The sequence below is a fragment of the Fopius arisanus genome, unplaced genomic scaffold (assembly GCF_000806365.1).
Source record: "Fopius arisanus strain USDA-PBARC FA_bdor unplaced genomic scaffold, ASM80636v1 scaffold00178, whole genome shotgun sequence".
Classification (NCBI taxonomy): Eukaryota; Metazoa; Arthropoda; class Insecta; order Hymenoptera; family Braconidae; genus Fopius; species Fopius arisanus.
Window position 1 is genome coordinate 33988 of NW_011887917.1, and position 11664 is coordinate 45651.

General features: G+C 51.6%; 1 protein-coding gene across 1 annotated transcript in view; it reads right to left on the reverse strand.

Annotated features, from left to right (window-relative positions):
- The window catches only part of LOC105272450 (putative dipeptidase NECHADRAFT_87110), a 145945-nt gene that overhangs the window by 21084 nt on the left and 113197 nt on the right, over window positions 1-11664 (reverse strand). The window lies entirely within an intron of this gene.

Below are 11664 nucleotides of genomic sequence, written 5' to 3' on the forward strand. Positions count from 1 at the left end.
GTTCCGCTATTCATGTCAAAATTCGGTACAATAATAATAAATGATAACGATTTAATTAGATTAATCTGCTTCCAAATTTTCTTAGCAATTCTCAATCCTCTCTCAATACCAGAGTTTCAGCAAAATCCCCAATTATAATTTTAATTCCCCTCTTAAATCGTCGCAGAATATGAATTTTCTAACAAAACCCTAATAGTATATTATGCAACACGTGCGTAATATATTTTTTGACTCGTGGGGGGTTTGTAACACGAGCCGAAGGCGAGTTTTACAATCCCACGAGTCGAAAAATATATTACGCACGCGTTTCATACAAAATTTTATGCCATCGCGCCCGGAATCCGCGATTTAACCGAGCGAAGCGAGGTTAGAATCGCGCGATTACGGGCACCGATGGCATAAATACAATTTCAATAGTCTCATTAAGTCACTGCGAAAAATAAAGTATTTAACAAAATCGGACATATGTTGCTGACTACCAAACATTCCCATAGAATAATCCCACCGGAATGCGGCCTCAAGGATTATCGATTGGCGATAATCCGAGGAATGCCCGAAATATTATTTGCGCCCGGGAAATCGATAATTTCCCGGAATCGGGCCCTCTACGAGTGAGCGCGAGCGAGAGAGAGAGCGAGAGCAAGAGAGACGGCACTATGCCTTGCTGCTCGGTTAGCAGCGAGGAGAAATCCCCAAAAACATCTAACTTTACTAAAACTTTTATAACGCAGAATCCGCTCTGTGGATTCCGGAAAACCCTCGACCATCTGGTCCGGGACATCATTCCCCACACTCCCACAAAAATTCAGGCGTAAGGGCCCCTAATTAACCCCGTTAACGTAATTAATAACCACGCGGAAATTTACCGCGCGATTTCCCACCTGTTGCACACAGCCACTCGTTGGCGGCCTCGATTGCGCCACGAGGGAGAACCACTGGCCTTGTTCGTTGGCCGTGGACAATTTCGCCAAAAATTCACCATAAAAATACCCTCAAAATCCAAATAATTTACACCAGTAACCCCCCAACCGCACTGGGGGATAATGCAGGCCGAAATTATTCGGACAAAGCCCTCCACAACCTCTTCAAAACCACCCAAAATTTTGAGGGACACTACCGATGCCAATTCCATGGCTCGGAAAATTCACTACCGCCAAGAATTTATGGGAAGCCGCCAAAAAAGAGGAAAATCTCTAAATAAACCCGTAAAAACTCACGGTAGATCGTCTCACTGCTTTCCTCTTTCTCTTCAGAACCATCCTGGCTGCAGCTATTTGTCCTGGGGTCCTGAGTGGTGCACTGTATCACTTTTGCCACGTCTTGGGAGCCCCACTTATCACTCACGTGCGTTTGTTCTCGCGGCTAATGCGCAACTGATTTTCGGAGGTCAGTGTCGCGTTGCGCTGAGCCCCTAATCACGCCTACCAATCGATCGGGTGTCGATTGGTGGATCCCTCTACCTTATTCTGGGTCAAGCCCTTCGCGGGGGAATTAATTCAAATTTGAATTAATTCCCCATCCCTAAAATCAATCTATCCCCTTCCTTTTCTCAGGATCGGTTCCCCTGGATTCTCGGGATCAAAAGACCCTTATTCTTAATTCTTAACCCTAATTTTATTTCCCTAACCCTTAATTAATTAATAACGACTGATTTTATCCCGAGCGGCCTTCCACCCGTATGCAGTCTTGGCAATTCGTAGGGGTAGTGACTGCATCTACCCCTTACGACCTTCCACCCGTAATCAGTCTTTGGCACTCCGTCGTGGTTGCTAATATTTTTACCCCGTCCGGCCTTCCACCCGTACCAATTAATCCCTTAAACCCTTTTTCCTGGAGCGCCGGCTTTTTAGCCGGACCTAGCCGATCCGAGGACTCCACCAAACGTAATGTTGGGGAAAAACACGAACCCACACCCTGAAGTAAAGGTCGGAATAAATGTACAAGGTTTATCAAAACGTATCTGTATTTTTGCCGGGTCGTCTGACCCGGAACTGCCTCTGAAAGGCAAACTTAATTATATATAGAAAAAAAAAACATTGATTGCCCCCTGGGGCTGATGGCCCGTTTTGGTGCTTGTGGGGAGTCACCTCCCCGGACGGGGTCTTCCGTGTTATCACAACCTTATTCTACTGTGGGTGCCTTCAGGTACGTGTGAGACTTATCACAAACCAAAAAAAAAAGTTACGGTATCGGGCACCCCCATCAAAAAGACATACAAAAAAAAGTAAAAAAAGAAAACGAAAAAAAAAAAGTCTCTAGTACAAAAAAAAACAGGGGAAAAACCCCATAACCACAACAAAAACAAAACAAAAAAAAATAATCCCAAAAAAAAACTGAGCGGCCACTCTGGCGTTGAGTGGATGGCCGGGAGATTCTCCGCCGGACGTGCCTCCGTCTCGCGGGGATATGCCGCCGATTTCTCGGGGATGCTGCCGCCAATTCTTCGGGGATGTTGCCGCCGATTGAACGGAGAGGTTGCCGCCGGTTTATCGGGGATGGTACCTGCGCTCCGGACTCTGCTGCTGGCTGCGCTGGACTTGGTCCAGGATGGTCTGGAGGGCGTCGATGGTCTCTCTGGACCAGCGGGTTGCCTGACTTGATGGCGGAGGTCCGAAGCGGGCGTTCGCTCCACGCCCAAGAGCTGGTCGGGGTGGTGCGCTAGTGGCCGCCGAGGTGTAGTATCCTTGCTCAGGGGACCTGTAGTCGCTGCTGTGGCTGGTGGGCGCCATCCCTGGCGGTTGCCAGAAGAAACGGAGTTCCGAATCTCCTAGAAGTTCGTCCTCCTGACGAGGCCTGCGTTCCTCCTCCCGGGGGAACGGATAAGCCGGTCCGGCAGCAGCCGGACGGATGGGGGTCCTTTCGAAGGGAGCCCAGTAGTCTTCAGCACGTCGATCATGGAGGCGTGGTGGTGATCTGGCGGCCGTTGGAGGGCGACGGCTGGATGCAGCCGAAGCAGGTGGCGGTGGCCTCACCTGGGATGTCTCAGCTAGCTTGCTGGAGTGTCCCGTCGTTCGTCCGTCAGCAGGCTGTGCTACCGGGCCGTGCTCCGGGCAGATCCTGTCAGCCCTGAGGCGATGTGGGCATTGCCCACAGAAGATGACTCCCGTCGGGTTTGGGCAGGCCTGATGGGCGTAGCCGTGCCGACGACAGTCGAAGCACCAGTGTCGTGGTCTGCGGCGTTTGCCTCCGGCTCTTCCCCTGGGCTGTCCTCCTCCTCGCTTCGCTGTGGTGGTGTCGCGAGTATCCGTAGTGGTCTTCCTCATCGGCTGGTTGCTGGTGCTGACGGGGCCTTCCACGGCTCCCAAAGGAGCGGATAGGCCGACCTGCGTACAGGCGGATGTAGAGGCCTGAGCTGATGGGCTCGGACGAGTGATCACGGCGGCAAAAGCACGTCCGGAACCCGGAGGGGTGCCCTCCGGGAGCCTCTCGCCATCCTCACCTACTCGGAGGGGCGGATATGGTGGTGTTCTCTCGGCGGATGTTGCTCGGCCAGCTCAGTCTCGGGATGAGAGGGAGCTGGATGTGGTGACGCTGCTGTTGCTGTGGTGCTGGGCAGCGAGAGGTCCTCGAGTGGGCCGAAGTCGATGAATTCGGTGCTCATGCTCGGGACGCTAGATGCCGGTGGACTTACCGGAGCCACCTTTACGGGGGATGGTGTCTGGTCCTCGTTCCGGCCTGGTGGACGACCGGGATCTCCTGATGTAGGCTCCGGGTTGAAGATGACCGAGTCCTCGGAGTCCGATGAGGAGCTGCTGCAGCTGCATGACGTGGAGGTGCTGGAGCTCGAGGAACTGGAGCCGATCTCCACGATCGGAGGTGCCGGCGGGGTCGGAACCCGTTCGGAAGTTTTGTCCACGGAGGTATTCTTCGGGAGGTTTTCCTCACTCTCTCCGAGTGGGATTGTGCCGCTCGCCAGTTCCAGAGGAATCGGAGGGATGATGAACCTGACCGCCGACAGGTGGTGAGCCGGTGTCAGCGTGCAGGTGTGCAGGGCCGCGGCAAAGCCGAGATGTTTCTCCTCGATACTCCGTATCTCGAAGAGCCAGGGTCTTACTGGGTCCCAGTAATCCTGGAGGTAAATAGGAGCCCCCTCTTCCGGTTGGGACTGCGGTCCCTCTGGTGGCCCGGGCAGGGGTAGTCTCTGGAGGACTACCACTGGCGACAAGGGTCCCCGGGGAGGCTGGTCTTTGGCCTGAGGTGTTACCTGTGTGGCGGCCTGGGGGCGGCCAAAGGTGAGATCCTCGTCGCCATCCTCTGGCAGGGCAAAGTCGTCCAATACCACGGGGATCCCTCCCGGGAACAGGATGCTCTCCAGAGCCAACTCTGCGTTTCGGGCGTCCCGCTGTTGGCTGGTGATCAGGCCAACCTCCTCCTTGACCTCCTGAGCTGCTGGAGGGGAGGGTAGAGTGTCCTCTGTCAGGTCCACTGTCGGGGCTGTTTCCTCGGCGCATGGAGCTGGTGTGTCTGTGTTGGTCTGTAACAGAGAAGCGAAAACCGGCGAGTTTGTCGGGACGGGGAACCACCCAGAAAGGGGGAAATTATTGGCGACTCCCGCCCTGCGGGGCAATAATGAACCGTAATTTTATCACGGAAGCCAGTAACCGAAAAGTTACGGAGCCGGTACTGGAGGTTGATAGGGCTTTAAGTCCTGCATGGCCGACTCGCCCTGAGCTTTCCCGGAAAAATCCACAAGTTCATACCGAACTCGGGATACCTTTTTATTAATCATGAAAGGACCCTCGGAGGAGGGACCAACGCAGCTGAGAAATGTTTCGCCGCATTGGATAATGGGTGAGTGAGCCGCAAAACCAAGTCACCCTCTTGGAACTCAACGTCGCGCCGACGGAGATTATAGTGATGCGCCTGTTTATCAGACGATTCCCGCATGGCGTGAGTGAGAGCCTTACGGAGCGGCTCCAGTCGCTTCATTCGGTCAACCCACTCGCTGGGTTCGCCAGGGATTATTTCGATGTCTCCTTCTAGCTCGCGGCGAAGGGATATGGCCGGCAGGGGGTTCCTGCCGAAGTTCGCAAACGCTGGAGTCGTTTGGATGGAACTATGTTCCGCCGTATTGTATACAAAACGAAATTCGCGTAAATGGGTGTCCCACGTTCGATGATCACCGTCGATGAACGCGCGTAACATCATTTTTAATACATGATTGACCCTCACGACTGGATTAGCCTGGGGATGATAAGGGGGTGAAGTCTCGTGCTTTATCCCAGTACGCTCTACCAGAGCTTGGATCTCCCGATTAACAAATTCGGTTCCGTTATCGGTGAAAAACACGCGTGGGGTTCCCCAGCGTGAGATAATTACATTTTCCACCTGCTCCCTGATGGCTTTGCCTGTGGCTCGCCGGAGGGGGATTAACTCAATCCACTTAGTGAAGAGATCCTGCAACACGAGCACGTAGGAGAAGCCTGATCTGCTCGGAGTAATCGAGCCAACAATGTCGGCAGCCACGGTCGTCCAAGGACCTTGGATTACTCGCCTACCCATATGTCCCCGTGGTAAGGCACTTTCAACCTTACAGCGTTGACAAATGTCGCAGTGGCGGACAAAGGCCACGACATCTCTAAACATAGTTGGCCAATAATATGCCTCGTAGAGACGACGTTAAGTCTTATCAACCACCAAGTGGCCTGCTTGGGGAAGATCATGGCACTGGGAAATGGCCTGCGTACGCAATTCGCGGGGCAGTACCAATTTCCAAGCGTCAAGATCAACCATCTCCAACGTTATGAGGTCGGAGGGACGATGGGTGTATAAACGCCCGTCCACGACTTTCCAGTCCGGGAAGAAATCGGGAGCACGCTGTACGTTCCGGTACTTGCGTGAATACCACCGGTCGGTGGATGGCCGAGCGATATGAATCGTCTCGGAGTCCTCGCTTTCACCTTCGGGTGCGCGGGAAAGAGCATCGGGAACGTGGTGCAAGGCACCCTTCCGATGAATAATATTAAAATTGTACTCGAGTAGGCCGAGAGCCCATCGAGCTAGTCTACCAGTAGGATTACGCAAGTTGTGTAACCAGCGCAAGCTACTGTCACCCGTAATTACCGTGAAGGAATAACCTTCCAAGTAACATCGGAATTTGGCGATAGACCAAATGACTGCGAGACACTCCAACTCGGTAACTGAATATTTTTTCTCAGCGGAGGTGAGCGCTCTACTTGCGTAGGCGATAACCCGTTCTTCACCGTTGATAACTTGAGTTAACACGGCGCCGAGACCGACCGTGCTGGCATCGGTCTGGAGAGAGAACGGAATCCCGAAATCGGGACAAGCTAACGTCGGCGGAGACGTTAGATGCGCCTTCAACCCGTTGAATGCGATGTTTTGAGCTTCGGCCCATTCCCACGCTTGTCCCTTGCGAGTCAAACGCGTGAGAGACTCCGCAATCGTGACGAACTGCGGGATAAACCTACGGTACCATGACGCCATACCAAGGAAGTGCTTCAATTGCTTCAAGTTTCTCGGAGGAGGAAACTCGAGGAAAGGGGCGATTTTGGCCGGATCTACTTGGAGACCGGAGCTATTAACAATAAACCCCAGGTACTTGACCTCGGGACAACAAAACTCACCTTTCTCTCGATTAATCGTGAGGCCCGTAGCCTTGATCCTCTCGAGGACTTTCTCGAGATAAACGAGATGTTCCTCAAAGGTTTCCGAAACAATGATAATATCATCTAGGTAAACGAAAACCTTGGGATATAAATCCTGGCCAATCAACCGGTCTAATAGACGCTGGAAGGTGGCCGGAGCATTCGTTAAACCATATGGCATACGAAGAAAATGGTACGCGCCACGACCAGGGACTACGAAAGCCGTAATTTCCCGAGAGTCGGGATCCAGAGAGATCTGGAAATACGCTTGGCTAAGATCAAGCGTCGTAATGTAATTAGCCTGACGAAGTTCGTGGAGGATTCCGGACATGTTAGGAATGGGATACGCGTCTTTTTTTGTAACCGCGTTGACTTTTCGGAAGTCAATGCAGAACCGATACTTGCCATTGGCCTTTTTGACCATGACGATCGGATTACACCATTCGCTCTGTGATGGTTCAATCACCTCATTCTCTAACATACCTTGGACATCCTTCCACATAATCTCTCGGATTGCCGGAGTTGTGTGGTACGGCCGCTGCCGTATTGGAGGATGGCCGTTAACATCGATACGATGGGATGGGAGGGTTGTCGCCCTCAATTTGCCTTCCCCTTTGGGGAGGATCCGGTCGAGAAGTTCCCGAAGTCGTTGCCCCTGGAGTTTCTCGACGGAACGTAAACCGCAGCACATGGTGAGTTGCGGAACTTGATGGAGAGGAGTAAAGCGGAACCGCCGCGCCGGCTCCTCTCGATAAAACCAGGTCTGATCGAAAAAGTCAATAACGATCTTCGCGGACACTAGGAAATCCATGCCGAGGATGAAGTCCTCGGATAAAGTCGGCATAACATACGCGACTAGGGGCATATGTCGCCCCTCAAGCTCGGTGATACATGCGACGGTGTGTTTCACGAGCTCGACTTTCCCACTCGCGGTAACGACCCTTTTCTCGGGTACCTCTAGCAACGGAATTTTTGCCTTCTCGAAGAGAAGAATGCCGGCCATACCCGCGAAAGACTTGGTGGCGCCGGAATCTACGAGAGCTCGTACTCTCAATCCGCCGATAACGATGTCCACGTGGAAGGCACGTGGAGACGGTTCGGAAGCCGTGTGTAGTATCACCTCATTCGGAGACATAGGTTCCGGTGTCAAGAGAACTCGCGGATCGGAACAAACACGGGATATTTCCACCGATCCCGTGGAGGGTCGTGGAAGAGGAGGTTCCTCGCCCGTAGCGTTTGAAACACCACTGGAAGCCGGCTGGGAATCGTGCCGAAGCGGAGGTACGAACGCCGGATTTACGCGCCTCGATAGTCGTTCCCCGGATGGCCGGGATTACAATGTGGACAATTCATTGTCGTCACCCCGGATAATCTGCAACGGTAGCAGAATAACCGGCGAGGTTCGGGACATTCCCGATGACGATGACCGACCCCGCGACAATTCCAACACTCCAAGTTGTCCAGGCTATGTCTTGGAGGTGGAGAGCGATTTCGCGTACCTCTGTCGTTAGTGTTAACGGCAGGGACCGGGTCAGTGCGAGGAGGAGTCCTCGGCTGATCAGATGGTGGAGACGTAGTATTTTGAGATTGCCTTTCCCGCGATCGCAAGCGGGAAGGATTTGCCGCCTGCCAAGCCTGTGGTCGGGCTGGATTGTTGTTCATGATTCGAGGAGGTCCTTGAACAGCGTCGACCGCGAGATATTCCCCCGCATAGTCCGCGTAGGAGCCCCCTTCGAAATCTTCGGTGCCTTCGTCGTCGAAGGATACCGCCCTTACGGACGGAGGCCTGAACGCCCCTAATGGACGACGGAAAGGTGTGCGTGCCAGCGATCGAGCCGGATGATATTGACGATAAGCCAGACTTGGGCAAATCGAGTGTTCCGGCCTTGGAGGCGGACGCCTATCGACGGCTTTTTCGTAGATCTTTTCGAGACGTTTTGCCGCCATCTCCAACTCATCCATGGTCATACCGTCCCGAAGGGCGATGCCGACCTGAAGGGTTGGGAGGAGTTTACGGTGGGTTTGTACCACCTGATCAATTCCGCTAACCGCGGGGCTAATACGCGAATAGTACCCGCGGATGCTCGCGAAGTAATTATTGACCGATTCACCCTCGGCCCGAGTACGAAGAGCGAGTTCCTCTCGGATCGCCGTTTGGTAATCAGGATCCGTGTATGTGGTTCGGAAATTAGCTCGAACCTTTTCCCAGGTTCGGAATTCAGGGCAAGGTCCCCGATACCAGGTCAGTGCTGGACCGGATAACAAAAACCGTATGCCACCGATGAAAACGTCATCGGGGATTGGGAGAAATGCCCGCCCGTCCTCAATTCTCGCGAGGAACGATTCCACGTCTTCGTGCGGAAGGCCGGAGAAATGCGCGCCCCATTTCTTCATTGAGTTTAAAAGAGATGCGGAATCCAGAGGCCTACGCCTCGGACTACTTCCTTCTTCCGAAAAGTGGAAGTCTCCCTCAACCGGAATCAGCCGTCGAGGGGATGAGCCGCCCATTTCCTGGGGGAATGGCCTCTCGTATGAGGGATGCTGACTTCTGGGTCTCGGAGGATTCCACCCCAGATTAGGGGGATTTGCCCCTGACCGTTGGGGAAGATCTCTCCCGTGTTCGGGAGGATGAGATGGCCACGGTCCCCGAGAGAAGGCCCTCCGAGGCTGTGGATAGTTACCCGCCTGGGTAGGCGGACAGAGAATTTCACCCTCGACACCCGAGTAAGGTCCGGGTTGTCTGCGATAGCAGCCAGGCCACCAAGGTGGCTGGAGGAACTGACCAGGGTTTTCGCCTGGATAGGATGCCGAAGGGTTGTATCCCTCGGATTGTAAAGGTCGCAGCCGTGGAGGGTGATTGGCTTGTGCGCCAGCCGCCCTGTCCGGATTCCAGCTGGGATTGCCCCTACTGGAAGGTCCTCGTCGATGGCTCGATTAGAGCCATGACTGCATACCGACGAGACCGAAGTGGCGTCGGAGGCCTCGGCATCGGTCACTGTACGACTTGCTCGAGACCCACACCGTGTAACTTTTATTTTTGGTTTCGCGGTCGTTGAGGTGGTTTTTCTCGTGACCCTCCTTTTGGGAGGCGCAAGATTTTCCATCTCGAGGCCGTCCGTTTGGACGGATTGGTCGACAGTATGATCGACTCCTGGAGCCGCAGCTCCGGATCCGCGAATCCCAGACCCACCGGGTCGAGGAGCCTCAGTACTAGGGTTTCTAGTACCGGGCGGTAACCCTGGCGAATCACTGTCGTGATCCCCCATGATCGGCCTCTCCTAACCCGATTAAGGAGGGAATTATCAATTGATAAAAACGAGTAAGACCGACGAAGATCGGATACACACAGACAAAAAAAAGAAATCGAAGAAGTAGCCGATATAAATTCGGAAAGTCGCCGAGAAGCAAAAAAAAGAAAAGGAAAAACCGGCGAATGGCCGATACTAATCGGAATATAAACCGAAGTAAGTCGAAAAAAATAGCTGACAATGGACCGGAAAATAAGCCGGGGAAAATCGAAAAATAAGCCAGTGAAAATCGAAAAATAGCCGATGATAAATCGGAGAATCGGCCGATGATAAATCGGAAAATGGGCCGATAATAAATCGGAAAACGGGCCGATGATTAATCGGAAAATAGCCGATGATAAATCGAAAAGAAGAAGAAAAAAGAAAAAAACGGTAGGGATCGGAGAGCCTCCGATATCCCGTGATGAATAAAAATTAATATAATTTTTGAATTGCACTTGCCGATCGTAGTCGATGGGAGCTAGATTCGGGAGCTCCACGTGAAATGTTAGTAGACACTCACAGCAACACAAAAAAAAATTGTTATCCCGTCAAAAAAAAAAGAAATTGGGATATCGAAATCTATATAATCAAAAAAAAGAACGTTTTCAACTCGCGTTTGCCACTATCGTTACGCGCTACTCAAACCCGATATAATAAATCGCAGTGGTATTTTAATAAATCAATACTAGATTTTGAACTCGCCTCTGTAAATGCTCAAACTGTACTGACCGGAAGGAGGTTAAGGTCTCCTGAAAGCTGACCGCCAGCCAAACGCGGGGTAACCCCCCTCCTACCGCGGGGTTACTACCCTCTACTTGTAACCGTATCCGGGGGACAGGATCCCCCCCTTAACACCCGATAATCCGCGGTACAACAAATTTTCAAAGTGCCAAACCGATGATGTCATTATTGACGTTCGGATAATCCACAATCGCGCGACAAGGAAAATATCTCTCTCACTCTCTTACCCCAAACACTGCCCGTTGTCCTGAGAACAATCGTGGCAGGATAATAATTCAAAAAAAAAACAAAATTCCAACGTGATGAGGTCATCACGGTATCGCGAAACCTCAAAATCATCAAAATCCTAAAATCTCAATTTACCTGATAATTACAAAAGCCGTTAAATTTCAATTTACGTATCACTGGTTTATTACACCACTAGCCACAACCCCAAAAAAAAGGAAGAAAAAAAGGGAAAAGAAAAAAAAATATATAATTAGCGAAAACGTAAGGACTCTGAACGCAAAAAAAAAGAAATTAACCTCTCTATACCATTCCCACGCGATAACATTATCGCGGGACTGAGGAATACGCAACCGAAATCCTCACCAGAAATTCTGAATCTCACAAGAATCGAAAAATTAGTCTCACTAAAAATCAGAAAAGATCAGTCTCACAATTTTTAATATTCCATATTTAATCATAACTAACTTCGCAATTTCTCACAACCTCAAAAGCCTCCATTTAATTCCCTGAACCCCCAAAAGGAAAAGAAACGCAAAAACAAAATAACCCCAATTACGCCTCAATAACCTTGGGGCCCCACGTTGGGCGCCATTTGTAACGTGACGTTTTCACGGTGAGTGGAAAATGCCCATTACCTTCGCCCTACTTCCCCTAAGCCTAATAAACCTGCTAAAATTTAACCAAATGGGCGCCAGGTAATTTTTAACCGGAATTACCAAACCGGAAAATTCTGTAAACCTAAACTTAACTAATCTCGATATTCGTTTGATCGAAAATCGTACCTCGAAATCCTAAAA